We start from the raw sequence: 22,233 nt of genomic DNA on the forward strand, positions 1-22,233 counted from the left end.
TTTCTCATAAACACAAGCTACACTCACTAACTAAACTTCTAAATCGTAACTTAAAGAATTTTTTCCGAACGTAAAACTCAATTCAATCCCACTTCTGAAATTTTTTAAGAATATTTATTTAGAGGTTCGGCGAAAACTGTCAAAACTCCAAGACAACACACAATATATCAGACAAAATCAAATCGCAATACAGATTGAATGACTAATCAATAAATTACTAACACAAATTGATAAACATAACTGACAACTATAAAACATACAAAGATACCTAGTGGTTTAAATATAAACATTCATCCAACATTCACATTACAATACATTACACAACTGACGGCTTTTACTAAAGAATATTCACACTCAGAATTATTCGGAAATGCTCATCTCGAAATATGCTGCAATCTAGGCATCGGGGATAATATATTTTTAGCGATGGCTCTAAAACATCAGAGGGAACTGGGTGTGTACTACTGTCCAGAAATCAACAAATTTATTATAAAGTACCCAATAATTCATCAATATTTTATGCAGAAATAAAAATGCTATTTTAAAGGAGGTGGTATATATTCAAAATAGCGATCATAGCGACAAAAAACGAATGTTCTCCGTTGTCATTTTTTTCGATCTTCGTGATTCTCAAATACCTAATTTGTTCGACAACAATAATACCAAAATCGACGTATGAATATGTGAAAGTGTGGAACAAACGTTTTAAGTTCTCGGTGCCCAACCATACAAGCCACGGCAAAACAAAAAATAACAAGCAGGAAGAAAACGAGAGTCTGTAGTTTGTTAGTGTCAGATGACCCATCGAAGTGGCAATCAATGAACAGAGTATATAGAAGTGTCCGTCCTAGGGTCCGAATATGGAAAGCAATTCCGCTTTGTTCCCCTATTTCGACGTTAATCTCGTGCCCGATCCAGAAGTTTCAAATTGCTTCAAATTGAATTTTAATTTAACTCCCTTACAAACACGCGACCTTCCGTTACGACAATCGACCGTCCGCGAGTTTAAATGGACTTTCACCGGAAAACGAGTGTTCCTTCACGGTCGTCTCGCTTCTTCTTTCCAGCTGATATGTGTTACGCTTGCTCGTGAAAATTTTCAATCGAAATCCCGTTTCAGCGTTGTTCTGGACATTGTTACTGGAACTTTCTTCGATGGGAAAATTTAACCAACGCGACACGCTAGGAGAGACATTCTATCGTCAAATAATACGTCCATTGGTTGCTGTGATTCTTTTGTGATATTTTGTTACTCAATAGCAGGGAGAAATTAAAGGACTATTATCATACGCTCGCAAGAAAACAAGATTTTATTTAAAAATTTTCATTTCGTACAACAAATAATTCTGGAATGACGATGCTTTTATACGTAATAGTAGATATGTTAAACTAATAAATACAACTTTTTTATTTATTCACAATTATGATTTTCATTGATATAGCCACGTGAAATTTATTTTTTTTTTATTCATGGTTGATATGATAACTTGAGATTAGTTCATTCGGAAGTAAACATTCAAACTGATTATTAAAATAAAATATAGTTTTCTCGCTACTGTCCGTACTACCAGTAAGTTGAAATTAACAATGAGACATTGCATATGTTACCCACCTAGTACTTACTATGTCATCTCGAGAGAAGTGGAAATTGAATGGAAATTAAAAAATAATGAAGAGAAAATAAAAAAGATATGAAAGAAGTGAAAAAAAAATTGAAGGTAAATGTAAAATAAATTGAAGAAATATAGAAGAGATATGAAAGGAAAAACGTTGGGGAGTACTCAAGCTGGTAGCTCACTCGTAGAGAAGATAAAGTTATGAAGTCTGGTCCGTGCAGGCGGTATAGTAGAGTTGTAGCGACGATTAGGGACGATACGTTGGAGATTCTGGTAAAGTTTTCCACTTAGAAAAGGAAAGCTTAATTCTTTGAACTCTAAGAATTTTTTAATAATAGCTACTAATAACTTCAAAGTACAATTTTATACATGTACAAATTTATAAAAAATTATAATATAAATTTTATTCAGTTAATTCGTTACTTAATTTACGTTATCATAAATTAAACTTAAAACAGATGTTTATTGAGAATGTCGAGTGGCGTATAAAATACATGAAAAATGAATAGTTTCATTATAAAAAATAAAGTTGTTATTTACAATGTATGTCTTCTGCCTACTCACCTACGGAAAAATTATTCACATAAAATTTTGCTCGTTTCCAAACTAATAGTAAAGCATGAGATTAATAGAGAGTATTAGATTTGTAATTAGTGACAACATATTCTTTTCCAAAAATAGTATTTCTTCTTTGATTACCGATAGATAGAGAAAGTTACAATTTATTATTTCTATAATAAATTTTGTTAATGTCTTATTATGCGTCTTTGAAAGATGTATGTTTATCAATTCATGATTATTTTTTAAAATCGTTCATAGATGTAGAGATTCTAATTTTCAAAAAGTATTTCAAAAAATTCATTGTTGCTTTAATCACCATTGATAACATGCTATTAGATGAGTATTTATTGGACCATTGAAAGTAGCTTAATTTAGAATTAGCTTCATTATTTCTCTATCGACGCAACGACCTCAATTTTCAGGTCCTCTTCAGGAAATATATCCTAAATATAATGTGCAAATAATGCGAATATCAACAGTTTGAAGTAACAGAGCGTAAACATGAGGAATAATATAAATTTATCACACAAAGTAGTGAAATAAATTTAGAAATCTTTAAATTTAAAAATTAATTTTTCTTGGTAGAACCAATCGAGGTGAATCTTCAAAGATTGTAATTCAATATAGGTATGTATACATATCATACTTAAGTTTCTCAGCTTAATCGTGTATAGATATTGCTTGTCAAATATAGATTATTCTATCGCGTCAATAAGACAATAAAGGACATCAACGATGATTTAACCTTTTAATCTACACTAGCGGACAAACAAACCGGAACAATTTTTCAAATGTTCATAACTACGAAAGTCTTCAAGTGTCTTCTGGGTGTGTGCAAAGTTGCATTGGCGAGGGTTGATGTGATGCGGTTAATTCACCCCCTATAGGGGAGGATGTAAGAAAACGCCTCTTTGAAACAGGCCAGGGATGACGAAACGGGTTGAAAAATTCAAAAAAACCTTTGGGGCTACTCTCCTTGATGCCCTCTACAAAATGCACCCCTTGAAATCCCTCTCGTACAAACCCACCCCCCACAACCTCCCACGCCCTCTAAAATCCACAATTTTTGGACGACGGTCTCGATTTTAGGCTCAATGCATTCTCTGGACTCCCCTGATCCAGAAAATACTATCACCCATACCGTGCACCCCATAGGCACCCTTAGGGGGGTGGAACAGCTCGCAAATTTTCAACCCCCTTTGTAACGGAACACTTCCACATATCGGAGGACGATGAAATTCACCATGTTCGTTCTCGATACGTTAAGAATGAATGCCGAAAAGGTCCCGTTTCGAAAACTGCCCCCAGAGCTGAAGGGAGGGGGGCAGAGGTAGGGGTGGTCCACCCCCAAGTGTAAGGGTTGGAACGACGTTTCGTTGCGTGGAACACATGTGGTACGGTCCAAGGCATTGGGGCGACACAGTTTTGATGTCTTTTTTCCGCGTGAATGGCAATAAAATACGAAAATGTCGATTTTTTTTAAAAACTCGCTTCCAACTTCAATTCCATTTGTAGGGTGAACGAGTAACCCCACGTCAACACCGTTCGCGGATTCGGACGCGCGAATGTTTTATTAATAGATCCCCAAAAAATCAGATTTTTTTAATCACGCTTTCGTCGTCAAATCGGAGTAGATTTGAAAGAGTAGTAAGTGAGCCGGCATTCAGAAGTGGAGCTAGGGCCTGCACCCGTACATGGTCAGACCAGACCGGACTCCAATCTAACATGCGCTGACCTCGTACGGGCGCAGGGTCTCGCACCACTTTTGAATGCCGTTTTCGTCCGGCCCACTTACTACTCTTTTAAATCTGCCCCAATTTGACAACGACAGCGTGATTCAAAAAATCTATAACAACGTGTTAGACTCATGGTACAGAATTTGTGTTGAATACACAAACAACCCGATTAATAATAAGTACCTCATTGGTGATTTTTATATGAATAGTAATTTAGTAGAAAATGATTTTTTTCCATAGAAAACACCAGTTTTGAGTATCTGTCTAATTATATAGTAATTATGCAATCAAGCAAATAATAACTTAATAATTCAGGGGACCTCAAATTTCTAAATGCAATTAGGAAATAATATATTGGATCCGCCATTTTTATTTCTACTAATCAACGAATGCAGAAACTCACAGTTACCAACTTTCATCCAATACGAGTCACTAAATTCAAAGTCACCGAAATCTAGTCACTAAATTTCTATATTTTGAGTTCACATTTACAATTAGTGTCGCCTAAAACACCTGTATATAAAGTTTCATGAAGATCGTTCGAAAGGAAAACTGTACCTTTGTATCTCAACTTATAAAGTTTGAAGTTCTATATATGAAAAAAAGTCAAAATTGAGAAATAGGTGTCAAATGTTTTTTGATGTTTTACACGCTTGCAAAGGTTCTAAACAATCAGAGGTGGACTTCCTTGTTAGTGTATACGGGTCACACGTCACTTGTTAAAAAATAACATATATCCTGATATCGCGCAGAGTTATAGAACCTTTCTCTCTCGAAAGTCAAAGTTTTAACACTTTATTTGTAAAGCTTAATTTCGAAGGAACAAGTCGTTTAGGAATTCGGGCAGAGTAGTGGTACAGATAAACTAATGATATAGACACTGACTTTATTAATCTTTGCGGGCTTTTATACATGCGGCGGTGGGGCGTATGGTGATAAAGTTTTATTGAAGGTGTAAAGGTGTAACATTAGCAACGACAGAAGAATTTGGTTTAGATAAAAGGCAAAGTGAAATTTAAAAAATTTAATTTTCAAATAAGCGTTAGGTATAATTCATAACATACTTAAGTTCTCTCGACTTGAGCGTTTATAAATATTTTTGGAGATTACTCTATGACGTCAATAAGTACGCGAAATGTGTATTATTTCTTCTCTTTAATTCTCACAGAGAGGAATTCTCAAACATCATCTCAGACCAGAGATGAAATAAAATTTAAGCTTTCGCACCTTCGTCTCGGTTCCTCTCCGGATAGATTTTAAGTTATTTATCTAGCACACTGTAGAATCAGGAGATTACCTCTGTATATTTACCGAAGGAAATTGCTTCAAGCAATGGTCGACGTTGATGGGTTTCATACGCATCGATTATATGAGCTACTTTCGTGAGCGCCGTTTTTCACCACTACCCCGTCTCCTTTATTCTAAACACACATTGCCGGCAATAAACTTCACTTGTACAGAATTTCTCTTTTACTGGGAAACGAAGCACGGTTGTTCGTCGATTGTTTGCAGATTGCCTTAATGAATATTTTTCCTGCGAACAACCTTCCGATCTAACATTTACATAAAAGCTAAACACTGGCGGTTTTCGTAAGTTATAAAGTTTTTCACGTTATGGATCCGGCAAAGGGTTCCTGCGTACACAGTATTAATTAATTATCGGTGAAAGGATTAAAAATTCGAAACGAAAATTCATTTATCTTCAAGGAAATAAGAACCAACGGTATTACCGTTTTTATTTAAAAATAAAATAAGACATCCTTGTTAGATATTTTGTGGAAAGAGCTGTTTCTTGAAGCAGACTTTGTAGCCTTTTAGTTATCTAAAATACCGTGTCATTGAATGAATTAATAAATTATGTGTTGTCCAGTCGGATCTAATATTCTATATAGTCCATGTAAAATTTTAGACGCATTAATTTGAATCATCTCGAATACATTAAAAATACGATGATAATGATACGAAGATGACTGAATGTAGAGACTCGAGAACGTATATACTAAATAAAACGCTTGCTTCGACTGCAAGGAACATAATTTGTTTTAACAGAAGTATTAACCAACGTCAAATGAATGAATTCTCAACAACTAAAAATTGAAAGAGGAAATGGTTGGTTGAATACCATTTATCTTCATTCGTAAACTGTCTTTCGTTAATTTTATTTTAACACTGAACAAACTGACAATGAGTACATATCAAAAAGTTGAACGTTCTCAGTGTCCTTGTTATTTATATTTAAACATTTCAAACGTTCTGTAGAATTTAATCTGGAAGACAGATGTCAGAAAATAGGCCAACCGCATCACAATTATTCCGTTTTCGTCTTGACGTTACTCGACTGTTGGATCTTGTCCTTCTGGAAATCCTGTACAGTATGCGGGGAATGAGGTGGAGTGGGCATCACCGGAGTGAATGAATACAACACATTGAAGAGAATGGAAGTGACTAATATTTATTTCAATTTCAAATTCAAATCAAGCCACTCAAGCGCCATACACAAGCGCTCGCGCCGAGAATAAATAAAAATGCAGTATTTAATCCTATAATAAACATATATTTACTTAAAAACCTACAGGGTTCACAGAACCGCAAACACGACATTTCCGATTTTCAGTATCGATCGACCCGGTGTTATACTTAGAAATCTTGTCTGTATGTTGTAATTTATTTTTCCGTTGCCCACAGTAAATTGCAAATAACTATTGCGTTCATATTGAATTAAATATCTACGTAATGTATTCAAAATTAACGTATAAAGAAACAAAATTTGAATTTTTAACTCTTTATGTTGATAAACGCTGCCCTTCTTATACCGATATGCAGTGTTTAGTAAATCAAAGCAACATTATGCTAGTTAGTGATAAATATAGTAGGATCTACAACTTTCATAGTTAGAGTATGAAATTACTGTGTTTCGTCCCGAACATGCCAGTTGAATTTATCAGTGTCTATTAGTTTGAAATCAAACTCATCAAAACTCTATCAAACTCAATGACGCGGCAGATGTGAATAGCATCTAATGACAAAACAAATAATTTTAAAGTTAATTAATGATCGATAAAAAAAAAGTGGAATAGAAAAAAGTAAAATTTTAGACGCAATTAATTTGAAACAGTTATTAGCTAATAACTGTAAAATTATACATATATTACTATTTCTGGTGATAAAAATAATGACAAATGTTACGTAATGTTCTAACCATGCTTAGTAACTCTTTTCAAGGACAATTATCTTCAAACAGAGATACCAATGAATTAGGCCATTCAAGAGGATATTAATTGACATTTCCATTTTTGGACCAATTTGACATTCTTCCTACATTTTGTTGCGGAACATTTTTAGAAAGTCTTAATTAATAATTTTCAATAAAAATAACTATATTTACCACTTATATTAACTATCCGATTATAGGTTCAACATTTTCTTTCTTGTGAACAAATTTGTGAAAAGTAAAAATATTTAAAATCATTTCCTAAAAATAAAATGAGTAGTTATTGTAAAAATACGGTTACTATATTTAAATAGCAAGGTAACGGGCTTTACTCGCGACATTACATCATTGTATTAGTTTTGCAACTTTATTTCCTTCCATCGGCGTTATTTAGTTAACGCTGAGTCAGTTTATAAATTGCACTGAGGTAATAGTTGAAACGTGTTATATTACTCGACTGGAACATTTTGCAGCGAGAATTGTGTAAATTTGACAGAGGCTAGATGAAGTAGCAATACCATAGCACCTCGGACAGGGCGCAACGTGACCGATGATGGAGATTGTTTCTCGCGAGAAGTATGTCTGACTGGTAACGAATGGTTCTACTTTCAGAAAGGAATGCATCTCCTTCCGAATCGACTTCATATGGGATCCAAAACGAGGATGTAAACACTGTGTAAAAATAATTTTTAACAGCTGCATACAATTTTTTACTATAATACAATATTTCTACAATATGTAGTGTAACAGAAAACCGGCGCTATCTGTTACAAGACGGAGAATCGCTTCGCTACATAGAATAAGATTAACTAGAATTAAGACGATAGATTAAGAAACGTTGCGAGATACAAAAACACATCGAACGTTTACCGAATCCGCCGACCGTGGGAACCGCGTTCCCACGTTGCGTAACCGTCGGTGACAAAAACTAACAACAGTCGCGGACGTAAACACTGGCTGCCGATGCCAGACAGCGTCGATAAACAATACTTAACGGCAATTTCGACACACCGACAAACACATACCATTTCGGCAACGCGGCCGAAATGAGTATATAAAGTGGTTCGTCGAACATCAAAATCAGATATTCCCGCGGTGTAGAACCGCAAAGACGCCGAGCAGAGTTCCTCGCGAAGTTGTCTTCTCCTTACCGATCCGACTGCGTGAAGAGTTTTCCCTTCTCGCGCAGATCGTTCCTACCAATTTGATTGTACGAAGAGTTCTCCCTTCTCGTGGATTCGTTGCCCGACCGAACCGACTGTGTGAAGAGTTTTCCCTCCTCGCACAGCTCGTCCTGCCGCACCGATTGCACGAAGAGTTCTCCCTTTTCGTGCATTCGCTTCCCCATCGAGAATCACGTCGACGCGACGTGGCGCCGTTTAATTGTCTTTAGTTTTAAATTTTGTTCTAGATTTAAGTGGTGTATAGTGTAAATTTGGATTCCAGCGAAAGCTGGGAAATAAATAATTAGATTCTAAGAAGTCATCCTCAGCGCTTTATTTCTCCGAGGAACCTACTCCCCTCTACCAAACATCGAGAGCGAGTCGAGGTGGTGCAATTGCCATCAGTGGCGAGGAGGAACGAGTCGTCCTTGAGAATCCACGTCACAGTAGAAATTAAAATACAAATTAATTTAACTACGTTCAAATTTCGTTTTGTTTCTATTTCCTAGGCACATTGCAGTCTTAAAAGTCTTTTGAAGAACAAAGATAAGGATCATTTCTAAATGCCTTCATTCAAAACTATTCAAAACTTACTTCCAAACAAAAAATTCTAATGTAAGAATAGCATTCATTAAATTTGCAATAGACTGTTTTTGAAAGAAGCTTCAGTATGAATGAACAGATGAATTTGCATCTGTAATTATTAATTAATTATACCAAACGCATTTAGATATTTCAAACATATTCTTATCCACGTTTATATTTCACAAATAGAAATTCACGTACACGTATAATTTATGTACTTTCAGATGACATGTACGTTTCATGAATATTTTTAAACTTTCCATTCCCAGTACAAAAGTCGCCAATTTTTCGACCAAAATTGGTACTACTTATAATATTAATAACTTGCTAAATAAAGTCATATCTTTATTTGGACGTACTCTCGAGGTATTGATTTGTCTGACCAATAATACTTCCAATAAATGGTAGATTGTTTGAATGTCATAAGTTCAGATCTCAGAGATCGTGTTTGAACATCAAGGATATCATGCAAACAGAACGTCCCTGCGTGATCAAAAGCAGATTTGGCGATTGATAGCACGAAGGATATCATTTTCCATTGCACTTAAGTGTATCTCAAGTAACTTAGTATGCTATTTACATTGAAAATACTAGCAAATATCAATTAATCTCCAAGCGAAATGGAAATTTCAATGAAATTGTGCAATGTTCGTAGAAATGAATATTGCTACGAATATTTTGTGAAATATAATTAATCATAGAATCATATTTATATAACTTTTTTAAAATCTACATATTTCAGACAACAGATTATTAGATATAATATGTGCTGAAGTGTAACAGTATTTGATTACATTAAACGTGCCTAAGATTTAGGTATACTATTTATAGTTAGAAAATTGTTACGCAATGTTTCATGTAACAGGAAATGCACATACATGGTATTCATGTATACTATACAGTCATAACAAAGAAACTATACTTTGAGGTCACCTATACCTAGCAACATTTTTTGCGAATTCATTTACGTAAGAACGCATTGATAAATATTAAAAATAGTCTGGTTATACAGTATTGTCTCGAAATAAGCAACTCGCAATCCCCACCTTTTTATTTGAAGTCGCCTGCCGAGTGAGAGATCCGACAAGAAGTGAGAGGCCCGTAAAAACGAAGAGGCATAAATCCACTCGCATATAAAGTATGCTCTACATAATAATCATATGGTTTGAATTTTTGTGTTTTTAAAATTCGAAAAACAAAACATTGTAAGAGAACACTTACATTGTATGTGAGTTAAGCGCTCCACAGATTGCTCTGACGAGGCGTGGGCCCACGTCACGTCAAGCTCCGTGGGTCCACGTCAGACACGACGAAGCGGTGTCAGATTGGTGCCTACGTGTAGCTCATGAAACTGACCGCTGCACGGCGAAGAAGAAGAAGAAATGGCTGCAATGTGTATTGCAGCCACTTGCTCGACGAGAGAATCGGTGCATCCAATTAATATGGAAAGAAATAAATTTGGCGAATTTCAAAATTTAATGCTACAATTAATTGAGGACGAAGAACGGTTCAAAACATATTATCGGATGACCAAACGTGAATTTGATCATGTACTCAGTTTAGTGGGAACAAAAATTGAAAAACAGTGTACACAATTTAAAAAAAGTATTCCGGCTGAGATACGGCTTGCAGTTTACTTGAGGTAAGTGCTGACACATTATTTTGAAAGCGGATTTTAGAGTAATGTGAACCTGTCACACGACTTTTAAAAAATTAATTTGTTTTCGGAAAATGATAGTATTTCGTTTGTACTTGTTTGTACCAACAATAGATTCGTTTGTATTTTTTTTTTTCAATTATCAAATAACACAAATTTTTAAAAAAGCCAGCACCCGACATTGAGATTTTCAAAATTCGTTACAAGCAATTGTAGAAACACAGAACAGGTAACACCGTCAATGTTAAAGATTTTTAAAAATCGTTTTTTCCATGTGATTCAGAATCGTTTGTACCGATTTTCAAGATTTACAAAGATTTTCAAAATCAAAACAATTACAAACGATTCTGAATCACATGGGAAAAACGGTTTTTAAACATTTTTAACATTGACGGCGTTACCTATTCTGCGTTTCTACAATTGCTTGTAACGAATTTTGAAAATCTCAATGTCGGGTGCTGGCTTTTTTAAAAATTTGTGTTATTTGATAATTGAAAAAAAAAATACAAACGGATTTATTGTTGGTACAAACAATACAAACGATATACTATCATTTTCTGAAAAAAAATAATCTTTTAAAATTCAGGTGCCAGGTTTACATAGCTGGATTTCAGTGATAAATGAACTATCGCAGTGATTCTAAACATATTAGAAAAAGATGGTTTTTTTGTTATTTATTGTCTCTTTTTTTCAATTTGTAAAAAAATATAAATAGTACATCTGATAGATAAATAGTATAGTATAGTATAGGAATAATATGTTTCATACATATATACATATGTAGGAAATGATGAGATTGAAATAATGTTTATTAGAATGAACGAAAATACAAATAATATTGAATCATAACGTCTTGACTCTCAGTACGTCTTGGCACACACGATTCTCGCGAGCTTCTCGTTAATAGTCATGCTATGCGATACAATTGGTGGTTCTTCTATACCGGGCTTGTATATGTATATGCATTTTGGAGCTTAGTCCACATGTCCTTGCAATCACTGCCTGAAACAGAGAAATTAGTTACTTTATTATTTCAGTCTTTAGTTATCAATTAGTTAGTTATTCGTTTATTGTCCTCTAGCAACCAACGGCAATAAAAGGCCACCTGATCGCCAAAGGATAATGCAAAGATTAATAAGTTAATATTAATGGATTTGTTTTTCTGTTCACAGCTACTTGGCAATGGAAATTCTTTTAAATCTTTAGGATTTTCTTCCCGGATTGGGTATTCCACAATTGGGGAAATTGTGAAGGAGTGCTGTGAGGCAATATGGGAGATCCTCCAGCCGATATATATCCCCGAGCCGAAGGGAGACCAATGGAGGGAAATTACGAACGATTTTCATAAAAAATGGAATTATCCGAGTTGTATCGGAGCCCTAGACGGGAAACACATTCAAATTAAATGTCCTGCGAACACTGGATCCCTATTTTATAATTATAAGGGGACATATTCAATAGTTTTATTGGCACTGGTCGATGCCAACTACAAATTTATCCTAGTTCATGTAGGAGCATTCGGTAAAAGCAGTGATGGAGACACGTTTGAAAGATCAAATATGGGTAGGAAATTTGCAAGAAACGAATACGGTATTCCATAAACAGGGCAATTGCCATATGTGATTGTGGCGGATGAGGCCTTTCCGCTAAAGCCATACCTCATGAGGCCCTATAGTAGAACAGCTATTATTAGCGATCATGAAAAAATGTATAATTATCGGCACTCCAGAGCTCGGCGGATCGTCGAAAATGCCTTTGGGATTTTAGCCGGTCGTTGGAGGGTATTTTGAACAACAATCCAAACAAATCCCGAAACTGTGGATAAAATAGTTTTGGCCGCCACTTGTCTTCACAACAAGCTGAGGAACAATACAAACAGCATCTCTTCTTCATTCGAGGAACATATTAGAATAGATAATACACAAATTCAAGGGATTGCCAACCTTGAACCTATACGTAGAAATTGTGTTCGAGAAGCAGTCGCAATCAGAGACAGCTACAAAAATTATTTCATTTCTATAGATGGTTCAGCCAGTTGTCCTTGGCAGTGGGATTCAATTCGTAAGGGGAGAGTTTAAATAATATTCGTATTTAACATATATGGTCTTAAAAAATAATAATGATTGTTTTCGCTCACCTGGCATGCCGAGTTTTTCTCCTATCACGTCCCAAGCCTCCTTCCTCGAATGATGATTCCGGTATTCCCTATTCGTCGGATCATATAGCGCGGGATTAGCTCGAACATGCTGCATTTAAATCTTCTCCATCTTCATAAAGTCACTTTCGTTAAAATAATGATTTAAATTTGATATTAATAAAATTACATTTGATTTAAATTTAACTTCACACTAGAATAAAGATTAGAATCACGTAGATCTCACTTCCCTGCGTTCAAACAATATAGGTATAGCTGCTGCTTTAGTTAGGTGAACCTGGCACCCGACTCATCAAAAATTAATTTTTTGTATGGAAAATGATAGTATTTCGTTTGTACTCAATTGTACCATCGATAGTTTCGTTTGTACCTTCATCAATTAATAAATAAAAAAAATTTTTAAATGGCCCGCACCCGACATTGAGATTTTTAAAATCTGTTTTTCCCTATTCTTTAGAATCGTTTGTACCGCATTTCGTTTCGTTCGTACCTCAATAGCTTAAATTTTACAATTCAACCGGATCAACAATTGCTGCAACACTCACCCTCTTCTCGATAACGTTAAACGCTCCATACAACGATACGACACGTCGCGGTGGGACGAAACGGCTTTCGGCGATCAAAAATCGATTTTCGTGAATTCAAAAAATGGAAAAACTGTTTATGTACATCGATAGAGGATAAATTGCTGTTTAATGTAATGCAATCCGATTTTTGATATTTGTTTCCGTTTTGCTGTGGTGCGCATTCAAAGGCAGTTGAAATTCGTCCAAGCAAAACGCTTACGATATTACTCCTAACTTCAATATACGATTCTAAAAAACTTTGCTCAGAAAGACGATATTCAAATGAATTATAATGTTTACTAGATTTGTATAGATAGTATTCAATGCATAAAGTAAGTCGAAATGTTTACAACTTTTTAAATAATAGGGTCTGTTTGGAGAGAAGTATATTTAAGTAAAATTGTAACTGCTATCACTAATTGCTATCACTGGAAAGAGTGGACCTTCCTCTATCAGATTCTGCAAAGATCAGGTGCCCTTTCGTGCTCCTTTTCGAGAAATTGCCGATTGTACTAAGTAGGACTCGAACAGAAAATAGTATGTACGTTTGTACGCTTACTTCTATGATTATTACGTACATCTTGTCATTTTTAAATTACTAAATACGTTTCTCTTATAGTTAATAACAGGTTTGAGTCGAATTTTGGTTAAATAACAATAAATATGTCAAATAAGTGAAAGATATTGAACGCGTTACACTTTATACGTGAATATTTGGACACCCTGTAGCTCAAATTGATTTATACTAATACAAATTAAGTATCATAGTATAGGGAATAAGTTCCTAAAATTTCGTTAAAATATTTTCAAGAGAACCAAAGTTACGGATTTTTGATCGCCGAAAGATTTTTGTGCATAAAGCTAGACTCATAGGCTATCGAACACAAGCAGTCAGAACGTGGACAAATGTGGACAACTAATAATTTTTTAATTGCAAACCAGTAGGGGAACTGCATTTCGTTCTGACTATCCAAATTCAAATCGTTCTCCATTGAAGAGTAATTGATATTCTTTTACAACTGAGAAAACGCAAGTCATGTGAAAATCGGAATCTTAAAAAAGTACACGTAATATCGCCTACCCGAGAAATATTGGAGGATCTTGTCAAAATTGTTTAATGGTATTATATTTACAATATGTCTTTATTACAAAAATAAAAAAATACAGTTTCGAATTATTTTACTTTCTGAGACGATCGCGTTTATATTCCGAACAAACGAAGTTCAACACGGTTGCTTCACTACTTTCGGCTTACAGAATTGGAACTAAAACTTAACAATGTGGAAACATTCTCGGGATATATTGCTGAAGAATTGAATGTCAATAATGTCAAAGATAATTCCGAAATTGAAGTTTAAAAAAATGAAGGGGCATTCTTCTAAAATGAAAATATAAAATAACAAAAAGATTGTCGGAATAGGGAATATGTTTTAAGAAGACACCACAAGTGACTTAATAAAGATTTAATTTTGCAAATTGAGCACCTCGTGGAACACAGCAGGCACATTAGAGAAAAGGAACGGATCCCTAATAGGTTTGAAGACTAGGTGTTGAGTCGCGAATGGAGTTAATATTTTTATACCGCACTGAATCGACTAGATTTATGACCGGGGCTAGTAAGAGTTTTTCTTAAACCTTTTAAAAATATTAAATGTGCCCGTTATCACAATAGGTCATAAACCAGGAGCGATGAAGGTCTACCCTCTCATCGTGACCGTAACTGATCATTATGTTATTGCATTAACATAATGTAAGAAAACAAAATTTCAGAAAATACATATTCCGTAGTTTGATCTGTATAACTGTATCAATATAAATTTCTCCTGGGTTTATACCAACAATTTAAATTGTATTATTTATTTGACGACATTTTTAGTGGCAATATGAAATTGATTTTTGTGTCAAAAAATTCATTTTCTGTTCAAATTGCTAGGACTCGTTCAATTCTTCATGTATTCTTTTAAAAACTGGTGCAATCTCAGTATGAACAATCTAACTGTTAGGAAACTTCAGTTTTAGTTATCGGATGCTTCTAACAGGTGCTATACTGTACGTCAACAATCTGGAAGTATGTGGCATCGGGAATTATTAATAGTTTTTCAAAACAAATTCATGAAAATCACCTATTTCTAAAACTGTTTCTCTGGAATCCCTTTTATTTCGAAAAGTTCAACTCAAATTGTGTAAACTACAATATGTTACCCATAAATAGCTTTTTTAGAAATTATCCTATGATTTTTTCTGACCGATTTATACGACTTTGAACAAAAATGCGCATTTCTTACAAAAAGTATCGATATTAGGTGAAAAATCATCGTAGACAAAAAAACAAATAAGCATTTTAAAGTTTGAAATATCAACTTTAACGTAATATTGATAGTTTAAACAAATTTTGTTGTCTTTCTTGTTCTGTGCTGCAAAAAAGAATACATTGTTTTGCGCATAAGTGACGAATCTTTAATACTGTGCAATTTAATAAAAAAATTTCTCTCGAAAAATTTAACTCAAGTTCTAGAAACTACAACATATTATGTACAAAATGCTTTTTTAAAAACCTTTCTACGATTTTTTTTGACTGATTTGCACGATTTGGAAAGTTAACCCTTTTATTTAGCCCATTCATTATTTCGGCAAAATAGTCGAGTAAATCGGTTGTTGTTATTTTCTTAAATGCAGCCTTTTGTCTGTTTAAATTTTGTAATGGCACTTCAAGTTCCAAAGAATTTTTATTGTCCTCTTTCTCTGAAAATTAGTGTCAGGAGTTTTGATTGGCAGGAGTCCGGTAGTATACATACTTGAAAGCACGTATAGTAATTAGTTACTAAGTTATGCAAATGAATATATTTAAATTATATCGATTTTAAAAGTATGTGCAACTTTTGCCGGTATGAAAAAGTAGGCAATATGAAATTAATATTTTTTTACAATAACGCACTTTTCCAAAAAATCTGAAAAAATTCTCGAATGTGCATATTAATTGGTAAAATAACCATGACTTTTTATTGAACAGAACGGGAGATATTCAGAATAAACTGGAAATTGATTTCCACTCCGTAATTACCATGCTAATTACACTGTCCAACAAATTTAAACTTTTTTTAAATTCCGCGATATTCACTAGGTGATTCTTATAGAGTTCCTCGTCCTAAATACAAATCTGAAGGTGAAATTGCTCCATCCCCTTAGTTTTTTTTTTACGTATAAAAAAATAACGATAAATAACAATGAACCGTCTTCTTCTAAAATGTTTAGAGCCACTGCGATAGTTCATTTTTCCCTGAAATCCAGCTATCTGATTATGGCATCAGACTTTAAAAAAATTTATTTTTTTTTACGGAAGATTGTATTTCGTTTGCACTTATTTGTCCCGATTTTCCTTTCGTTTGTACCTCAGTAGTTTAAAAGTTACAAAACAATTGTTGATACGCTTGTACTATACCGCTTGTACTATACCGCTTGTACTCCGAAAAGAAATTAAAGTAAGTACATACATGCATTATTACTAAAGTATGATTTTTTTACTGATTGAGTTTTTGTATAGTTTATATTTTTTGTATAAATATTTATTTATATTATTAAATATTTAAAAGAAGTATTAGATTTATTATAAAATTATTAAAATTTATATTATATGAAAATGTTGGTATATTATTATTTAATAGATTATTAATTGTTAAGTGTGACAATGTATACCAATCCCAGGTATGTGCGCTGTATGAATGTGTGTATGTATTGTGCCCGTACATATGTAACGGCGGGTCACCGCGAATAAGACACGTGTTTTAGTTCTATCTCGTATGTCGAGCAGTAAACACGATACCTGAATAAACGTTACATATAATTAATAGTAAAGTATAATTAATACTAAATAGTTGACTTATTCCTGTTAGTCAGGACATCCTTACCCAACATTACTTATTTTAGTTGTAATTTTTATATCTTGAAGTGAGATTAATTTTAACTTTTATAATTATGATTTATTGAGGTTCAGAAGAAATACGTTTAGTATCAACATATTGTATTATATTTTATACTTTCTTTTTTTCTTTATCTTTATTAATACTTATTTATTATATTATTATATTTATAAAGTTATATGTTTTTCTTATAATAGAAATATATGTAAAATATAAATTTAATATGATTTTTTTTATAATTTTATTATTTAATAATTTTATTCAGTATTTCAATATGTTTAATCATTTTAAGTCCAAGAAAAATTATATTTTTGTATTTAATATGGTGTATTTAATAATCCAATCAAATACATGGAAAACTGGGAATAATGGAGTTTAAATAGAAATTATTTCATAACTTTTCACTGAATTTTCTCATACTTTTAAGCAATTATATCTAGAGCTGCTCATATAAATAAATGGTTACATAAATTCATATAAATAAACTAGAAATTATTTTATACTCGTTAGTGCAGTTTTAATGTTTTTCAAATTAGTTTATCTCTTAAAAATGGAAAACAGGATTCTAGAAAACACCCGGGTCTCCTGACGTCTTCCAACGTTCACGAAAAATCTAGTAGGTTTGATATGCTTCTGAGGTGTCAGAACGCATATTTTGTCAGATAGCATCAGCCCACGTCACGTCAGGGTAATGTGAACGTGCGCCCCCGCTCACGGAGAGCCGAGACCCCCAATTTCTCGGGAGTGCCGTGGTCGTGTTTTTTCCCCCTGGCGTGGAGGCGACCCGACCATCGCCCGGGACGGAGGGCCGCGAAGTTGAGCGGCCCCCCGATGTGGGGGTCACGGATGGGGAGATGGCCGCGGTTATCCGGTGACTCCGAGGCAAGAATACCGCCCCGGGTCCGGATGGGATACCCGGCAAAGTCTGGACCGTGGCCCTGGGCGTCCTGTTCGGGAGGGTCCGGAGTCTGTTTACCTCCTGCTTGGAGTGGGGTGCATTCCCACGACTTTGGAAGTATAGGCGAATGGTCCTCCTCAGGAAGGATGGAAGAGGCCCGCAGATTCTCCCTCCGCGTACCGGCCAGTATGTCTTTGGACGAGGTGGGGAAGATGCTAGAACGCATCATCGCTTCCCGCCTCTCCAGCCACCTGTCACGCGTTAGTCCCGATCTGGCTGACTGCCAATTCGGCTTCCGAGAGGGCCGGTCAACCGTTGACGTTATTAAGCGCGTCCGGTCCCTCTCGGAGAGTGCAGTCACCCGGGGCGGGGTGTGCATAGCGATATTATTGGATATCGTAAACGCTTTTAACACCCTGCCCTGGGAAGCCATAAGGTAGGCACTAATTTATCATCAAGTGCCTCCCTATCTGAGGCAGGTGATCGGGGCCTATCTAAGCGACAGGTGGATAGAGTACCCGAGCCGGTACGGCATGGAACGGAGGGAGGTGGACCGTGGGGTCCCAGAGGGCTCAGTTTTGAGGCCGTTGTTGTGGAACCTCGGCTACGATGCGGTCCTGCGAGCCCCGCTTTCCCACAGCGCCAGTCTTGTCTGCTTTGCAGACGACACGTTAGTGGTTGCCGTCGGGAGCACTTTCGGGGGGCCCATCCGCCGTGCAAAGGTGGCGGTGGCGGCTGTCGTCGCTAGAATCCGCGAGCTGGGACTTCGTGTGGCCCCTGAAAAGACCGAGGCCATATGATTTCATGGCGGGCCTCGGTCTCGGCCACTGCCCAGGTCGTGGGTCCGGGTGGGTGGAGCCTGTGTCAAGGTCGGGAGCCGAATCAAGTACCTCGGCCTCGTCCTCGACAGTCACTGGCGTTTCGAGGCGTACTCCGACCGTCTGGTCCCCCGTGTGGAAGGGCGGCGGCCGCGCTTGGACGCCTATTGCCCAATATCGGGGGACCTGAGGATCGTGTGCGCCAACTATATATGGGAGTGGTGTGGTCTATGATGCTGTACGGGGCCCCAGTATGGGCCTCGGACGCGATGGCAAGTCGGCACATTAAACAGCTACTGCGCCGGCTGGAGAGGCGGATGACCATAAGGGTCATCCGCGGGTACCGCACCATCTCCTACGTAGCAGCCCAAGCTCTGGCGGGTGAAATACCCTTCGAACTGCAGGCTACCCGCCTCGTTCGGAGGACTCCGCCGGAGCCAGAGATGGAGACGGTCGAGGAATTCGAACGCCAGGCCTGGCGACTGGGGGCCGGGGCGTTAGCTAACCCTGGCCCTCGGAGGGGCCAAGATTCTCCTCGGGACGGGCCGACCTAGTGTGGTCGGACCGTCTCCAGTAGGACCACGGGGTCCTTCTGGGGCGCGTGGGGGTTGGGGTGGGGAGGTTCGGGGCGTGCCGGATCATTCCTCCGACGAACCTCCCTTACCGGTGTCGGCATCTTCTTGCTCAGTCTGCGTGGGGACCTTTGGGTCTCCTGCAGCGGAATGGGCACGAAGGTGTCGGGGGCCGTGGGTGGACCTACCGGGGGCTCGGGAAGCCCATGTCGGCGGCCCCAGGGATGGCGACACCGGGCGGGTCCCTCCGCCTGGGATCTTATAGAGTAGGTAGTGGGGGAACACCCTCCCCCCGGGATGCATGTAAGCTGGGAAGTGTCCTGTTGAATATTCGGGTGACCCAGGCGCTTCCCACGTAACTTAGGCGGGCGTGGGGTTTTAGTGGGTAGGCACCGGAGACGGGCGCGCCTTCGGCGCTCCTATTCTTGATGGTAGTCCCACATAGCCTCAGATTCTCCCCCGAGAAGCCGGGCTATGCGTAATGCATTTCCCCGCGATAAAAAAAAAGAAAGGCTTGGTGACTGACGCTCGCGAATTGGCGTCTGGAGCTGAGCTCCCACGCCGGCGAGCGCCTCACCGGGGCTCTCTTACCACACCTCAAAAGGTGGAAGGAGAGGCGGCACGGTAGGCTCACCTACCCGGCGACCCAGGTATTCACTGGGCATGGCTGCTACGGTGTCTACCTATGTCGCATAGGGAAGGAAGCGGCGGCAGCCTGCCACCACCGTGGCGAGGAGGAGGACTCGACGCAGCACACGCTAGAGGAATGCCCCGCCTTTTTCAGCGCAGCGTCGAGTCCTACGGGCCCAAATCGGGCATGACATCTCGCTGCCAGTAGTTGGGGCCATGCTGGAGAGCGAGAGGAACTGGAGGGCGGTGGTCTCCTTCTGCGAAGAGGTTATCTCGCAGAAGGAGACCCCCGAGCGGGATCGGGAGTTGACCGATCCCGCTCGAAGGAACCGGGGGCGGCGGCGACCTGGTAGAGGTCGCGCCGTCGATCCCCCGGACTAATGATGTTAGCTGGCGGCGGGGATGGTTGTAGACAACCTCTGCCTCCAGCTGATCACCGAGGATGAATGGTGACGGGAGAGGGGGGACGGCAAGCTGAATGCCGATCCCCCTGGCGGTCGCGATACCCAGGTCGGGGGCCCTGGGTATGCTGGAAATGCAGCCGCCGAGATGTAGCAATGCGGGGCGCGGCCTCCCTGCACCGTAGATTGAGAGGTGGTAAGGGCGGACAGAATCTTCGCCCCTCGGGACGCGGATGGCCATAAGCTAATAGATGGCCGACCTAGGCGAGGGGGAGCCGCGGCAGTGTTTTATAAGAGATCACGCGGCTCCTCCTAAATCGCCAGTGTTAGTAGAGCGTCCGAAGGTCGCCGTGGAGGTTTTAGTGGGCATAAACCCACACTACCTCCCACCCGATCCCCTGGGCGGGTGGTAGGTGTCTGTTATCAGATTTTCTTCACGTAAAAAAAAAGGGGGTAATGAGAACGTTTGCACGCAAAACCCTATGTTAGAATTTCATGCCACGCGTCTTATGACGTGGACCCACGTCTCGTCAGAGCAGTCTGTGGAACGCTTTACGCATAGCCGCCGCGCCGGTTCGGGAAGACAAGAGCGTATCGCAATAGAACGCGTGATTCATTCGTCGCATGGACTTCGAAGCGATCGGTAGAATGTCCTCACCAAATTATATTAATGGAAATAAAGAATAAAGAAGTTTCATTACAACATTAATTAACGTTCAATTCAATTGCTTTTTTCTGTATCGAAATAGCGAGATGAAGATGTACATGATAGTAAGTAAATTGTCGAAAAACGGAATGATAAATACTTTTTTACTATATTTATATTTTATAAAAAATATAGTATTCCATTTACAATAACGAAGTTGACCTTGAAATCTTTTTAACGCCTCCACCTATAAAAGGAACATATATATAGTACACGATGTGCTTCTTAAAATCATGCGACTTTTGAATAAAAAGTTTGTTCATACAACTCAAACTTAAGGAGTTAATCAAGTTATGTTAGTTACGTGGATCACTCTGTATACATTAAAAGGAATTGCGTTCTCTACTGGTCAGATAAATCACTAAACCACGAAGGCACGTTCAATCGAAAGTACAACTACATTTTGCGATTTATCAGTATTATAAATGGTATAAATTTTGCTCGAAAGATTAAGAATAACGACTTTTTCTATAGATAATGGAAATGTTACAGATATCCATGAAATACGTAAAATATATTCTCTTTTTTATTCTTTCTATTTTGTACCCTGATTTATTACTGCTCAATAGAGACGTTAAATAAAAATACAGAATGAATAAAAAAAATGATTGAAGACGGTGCCGGTGGTTTATCGAGAGTGATGGATGACATTTGAGTGTTCGCAATATTTGCATCGACTCCTTTCTGTAATGGCGGTTAGATCGTGGAAAATTTAACCGGTTCTCCTTTCTTTTCCGATCGTACATCGACATTCTCCACTTTTGCCTGGCAATTTTCAGGATGCACTGAGGGTACAAGGGGTCTCGCATCTAGTTTATCGCATGTTCCTCGGCGATTCGTTCGGACTAAGGACGGTCCTCTAAGACCCTGTATTGCAGCGGGCCATGTCGTCGGCACCGATAATTAGGAATCGTTTACATACACGCTTTAGGTTCGCGAACGGAGCCATATCGAAGAAGCAAACCGTAGAGAACGAGAAGGCTCCGCATAATAGCCGACCATTGTTATCCCCCTCGTTACTACCCCCAAGTGCTATTACGG

Source organism: Hylaeus volcanicus, chromosome 3 (assembly GCF_026283585.1).
Source record: "Hylaeus volcanicus isolate JK05 chromosome 3, UHH_iyHylVolc1.0_haploid, whole genome shotgun sequence".
In the NCBI taxonomy this organism is placed as follows: domain Eukaryota; kingdom Metazoa; phylum Arthropoda; class Insecta; order Hymenoptera; family Colletidae; genus Hylaeus; species Hylaeus volcanicus.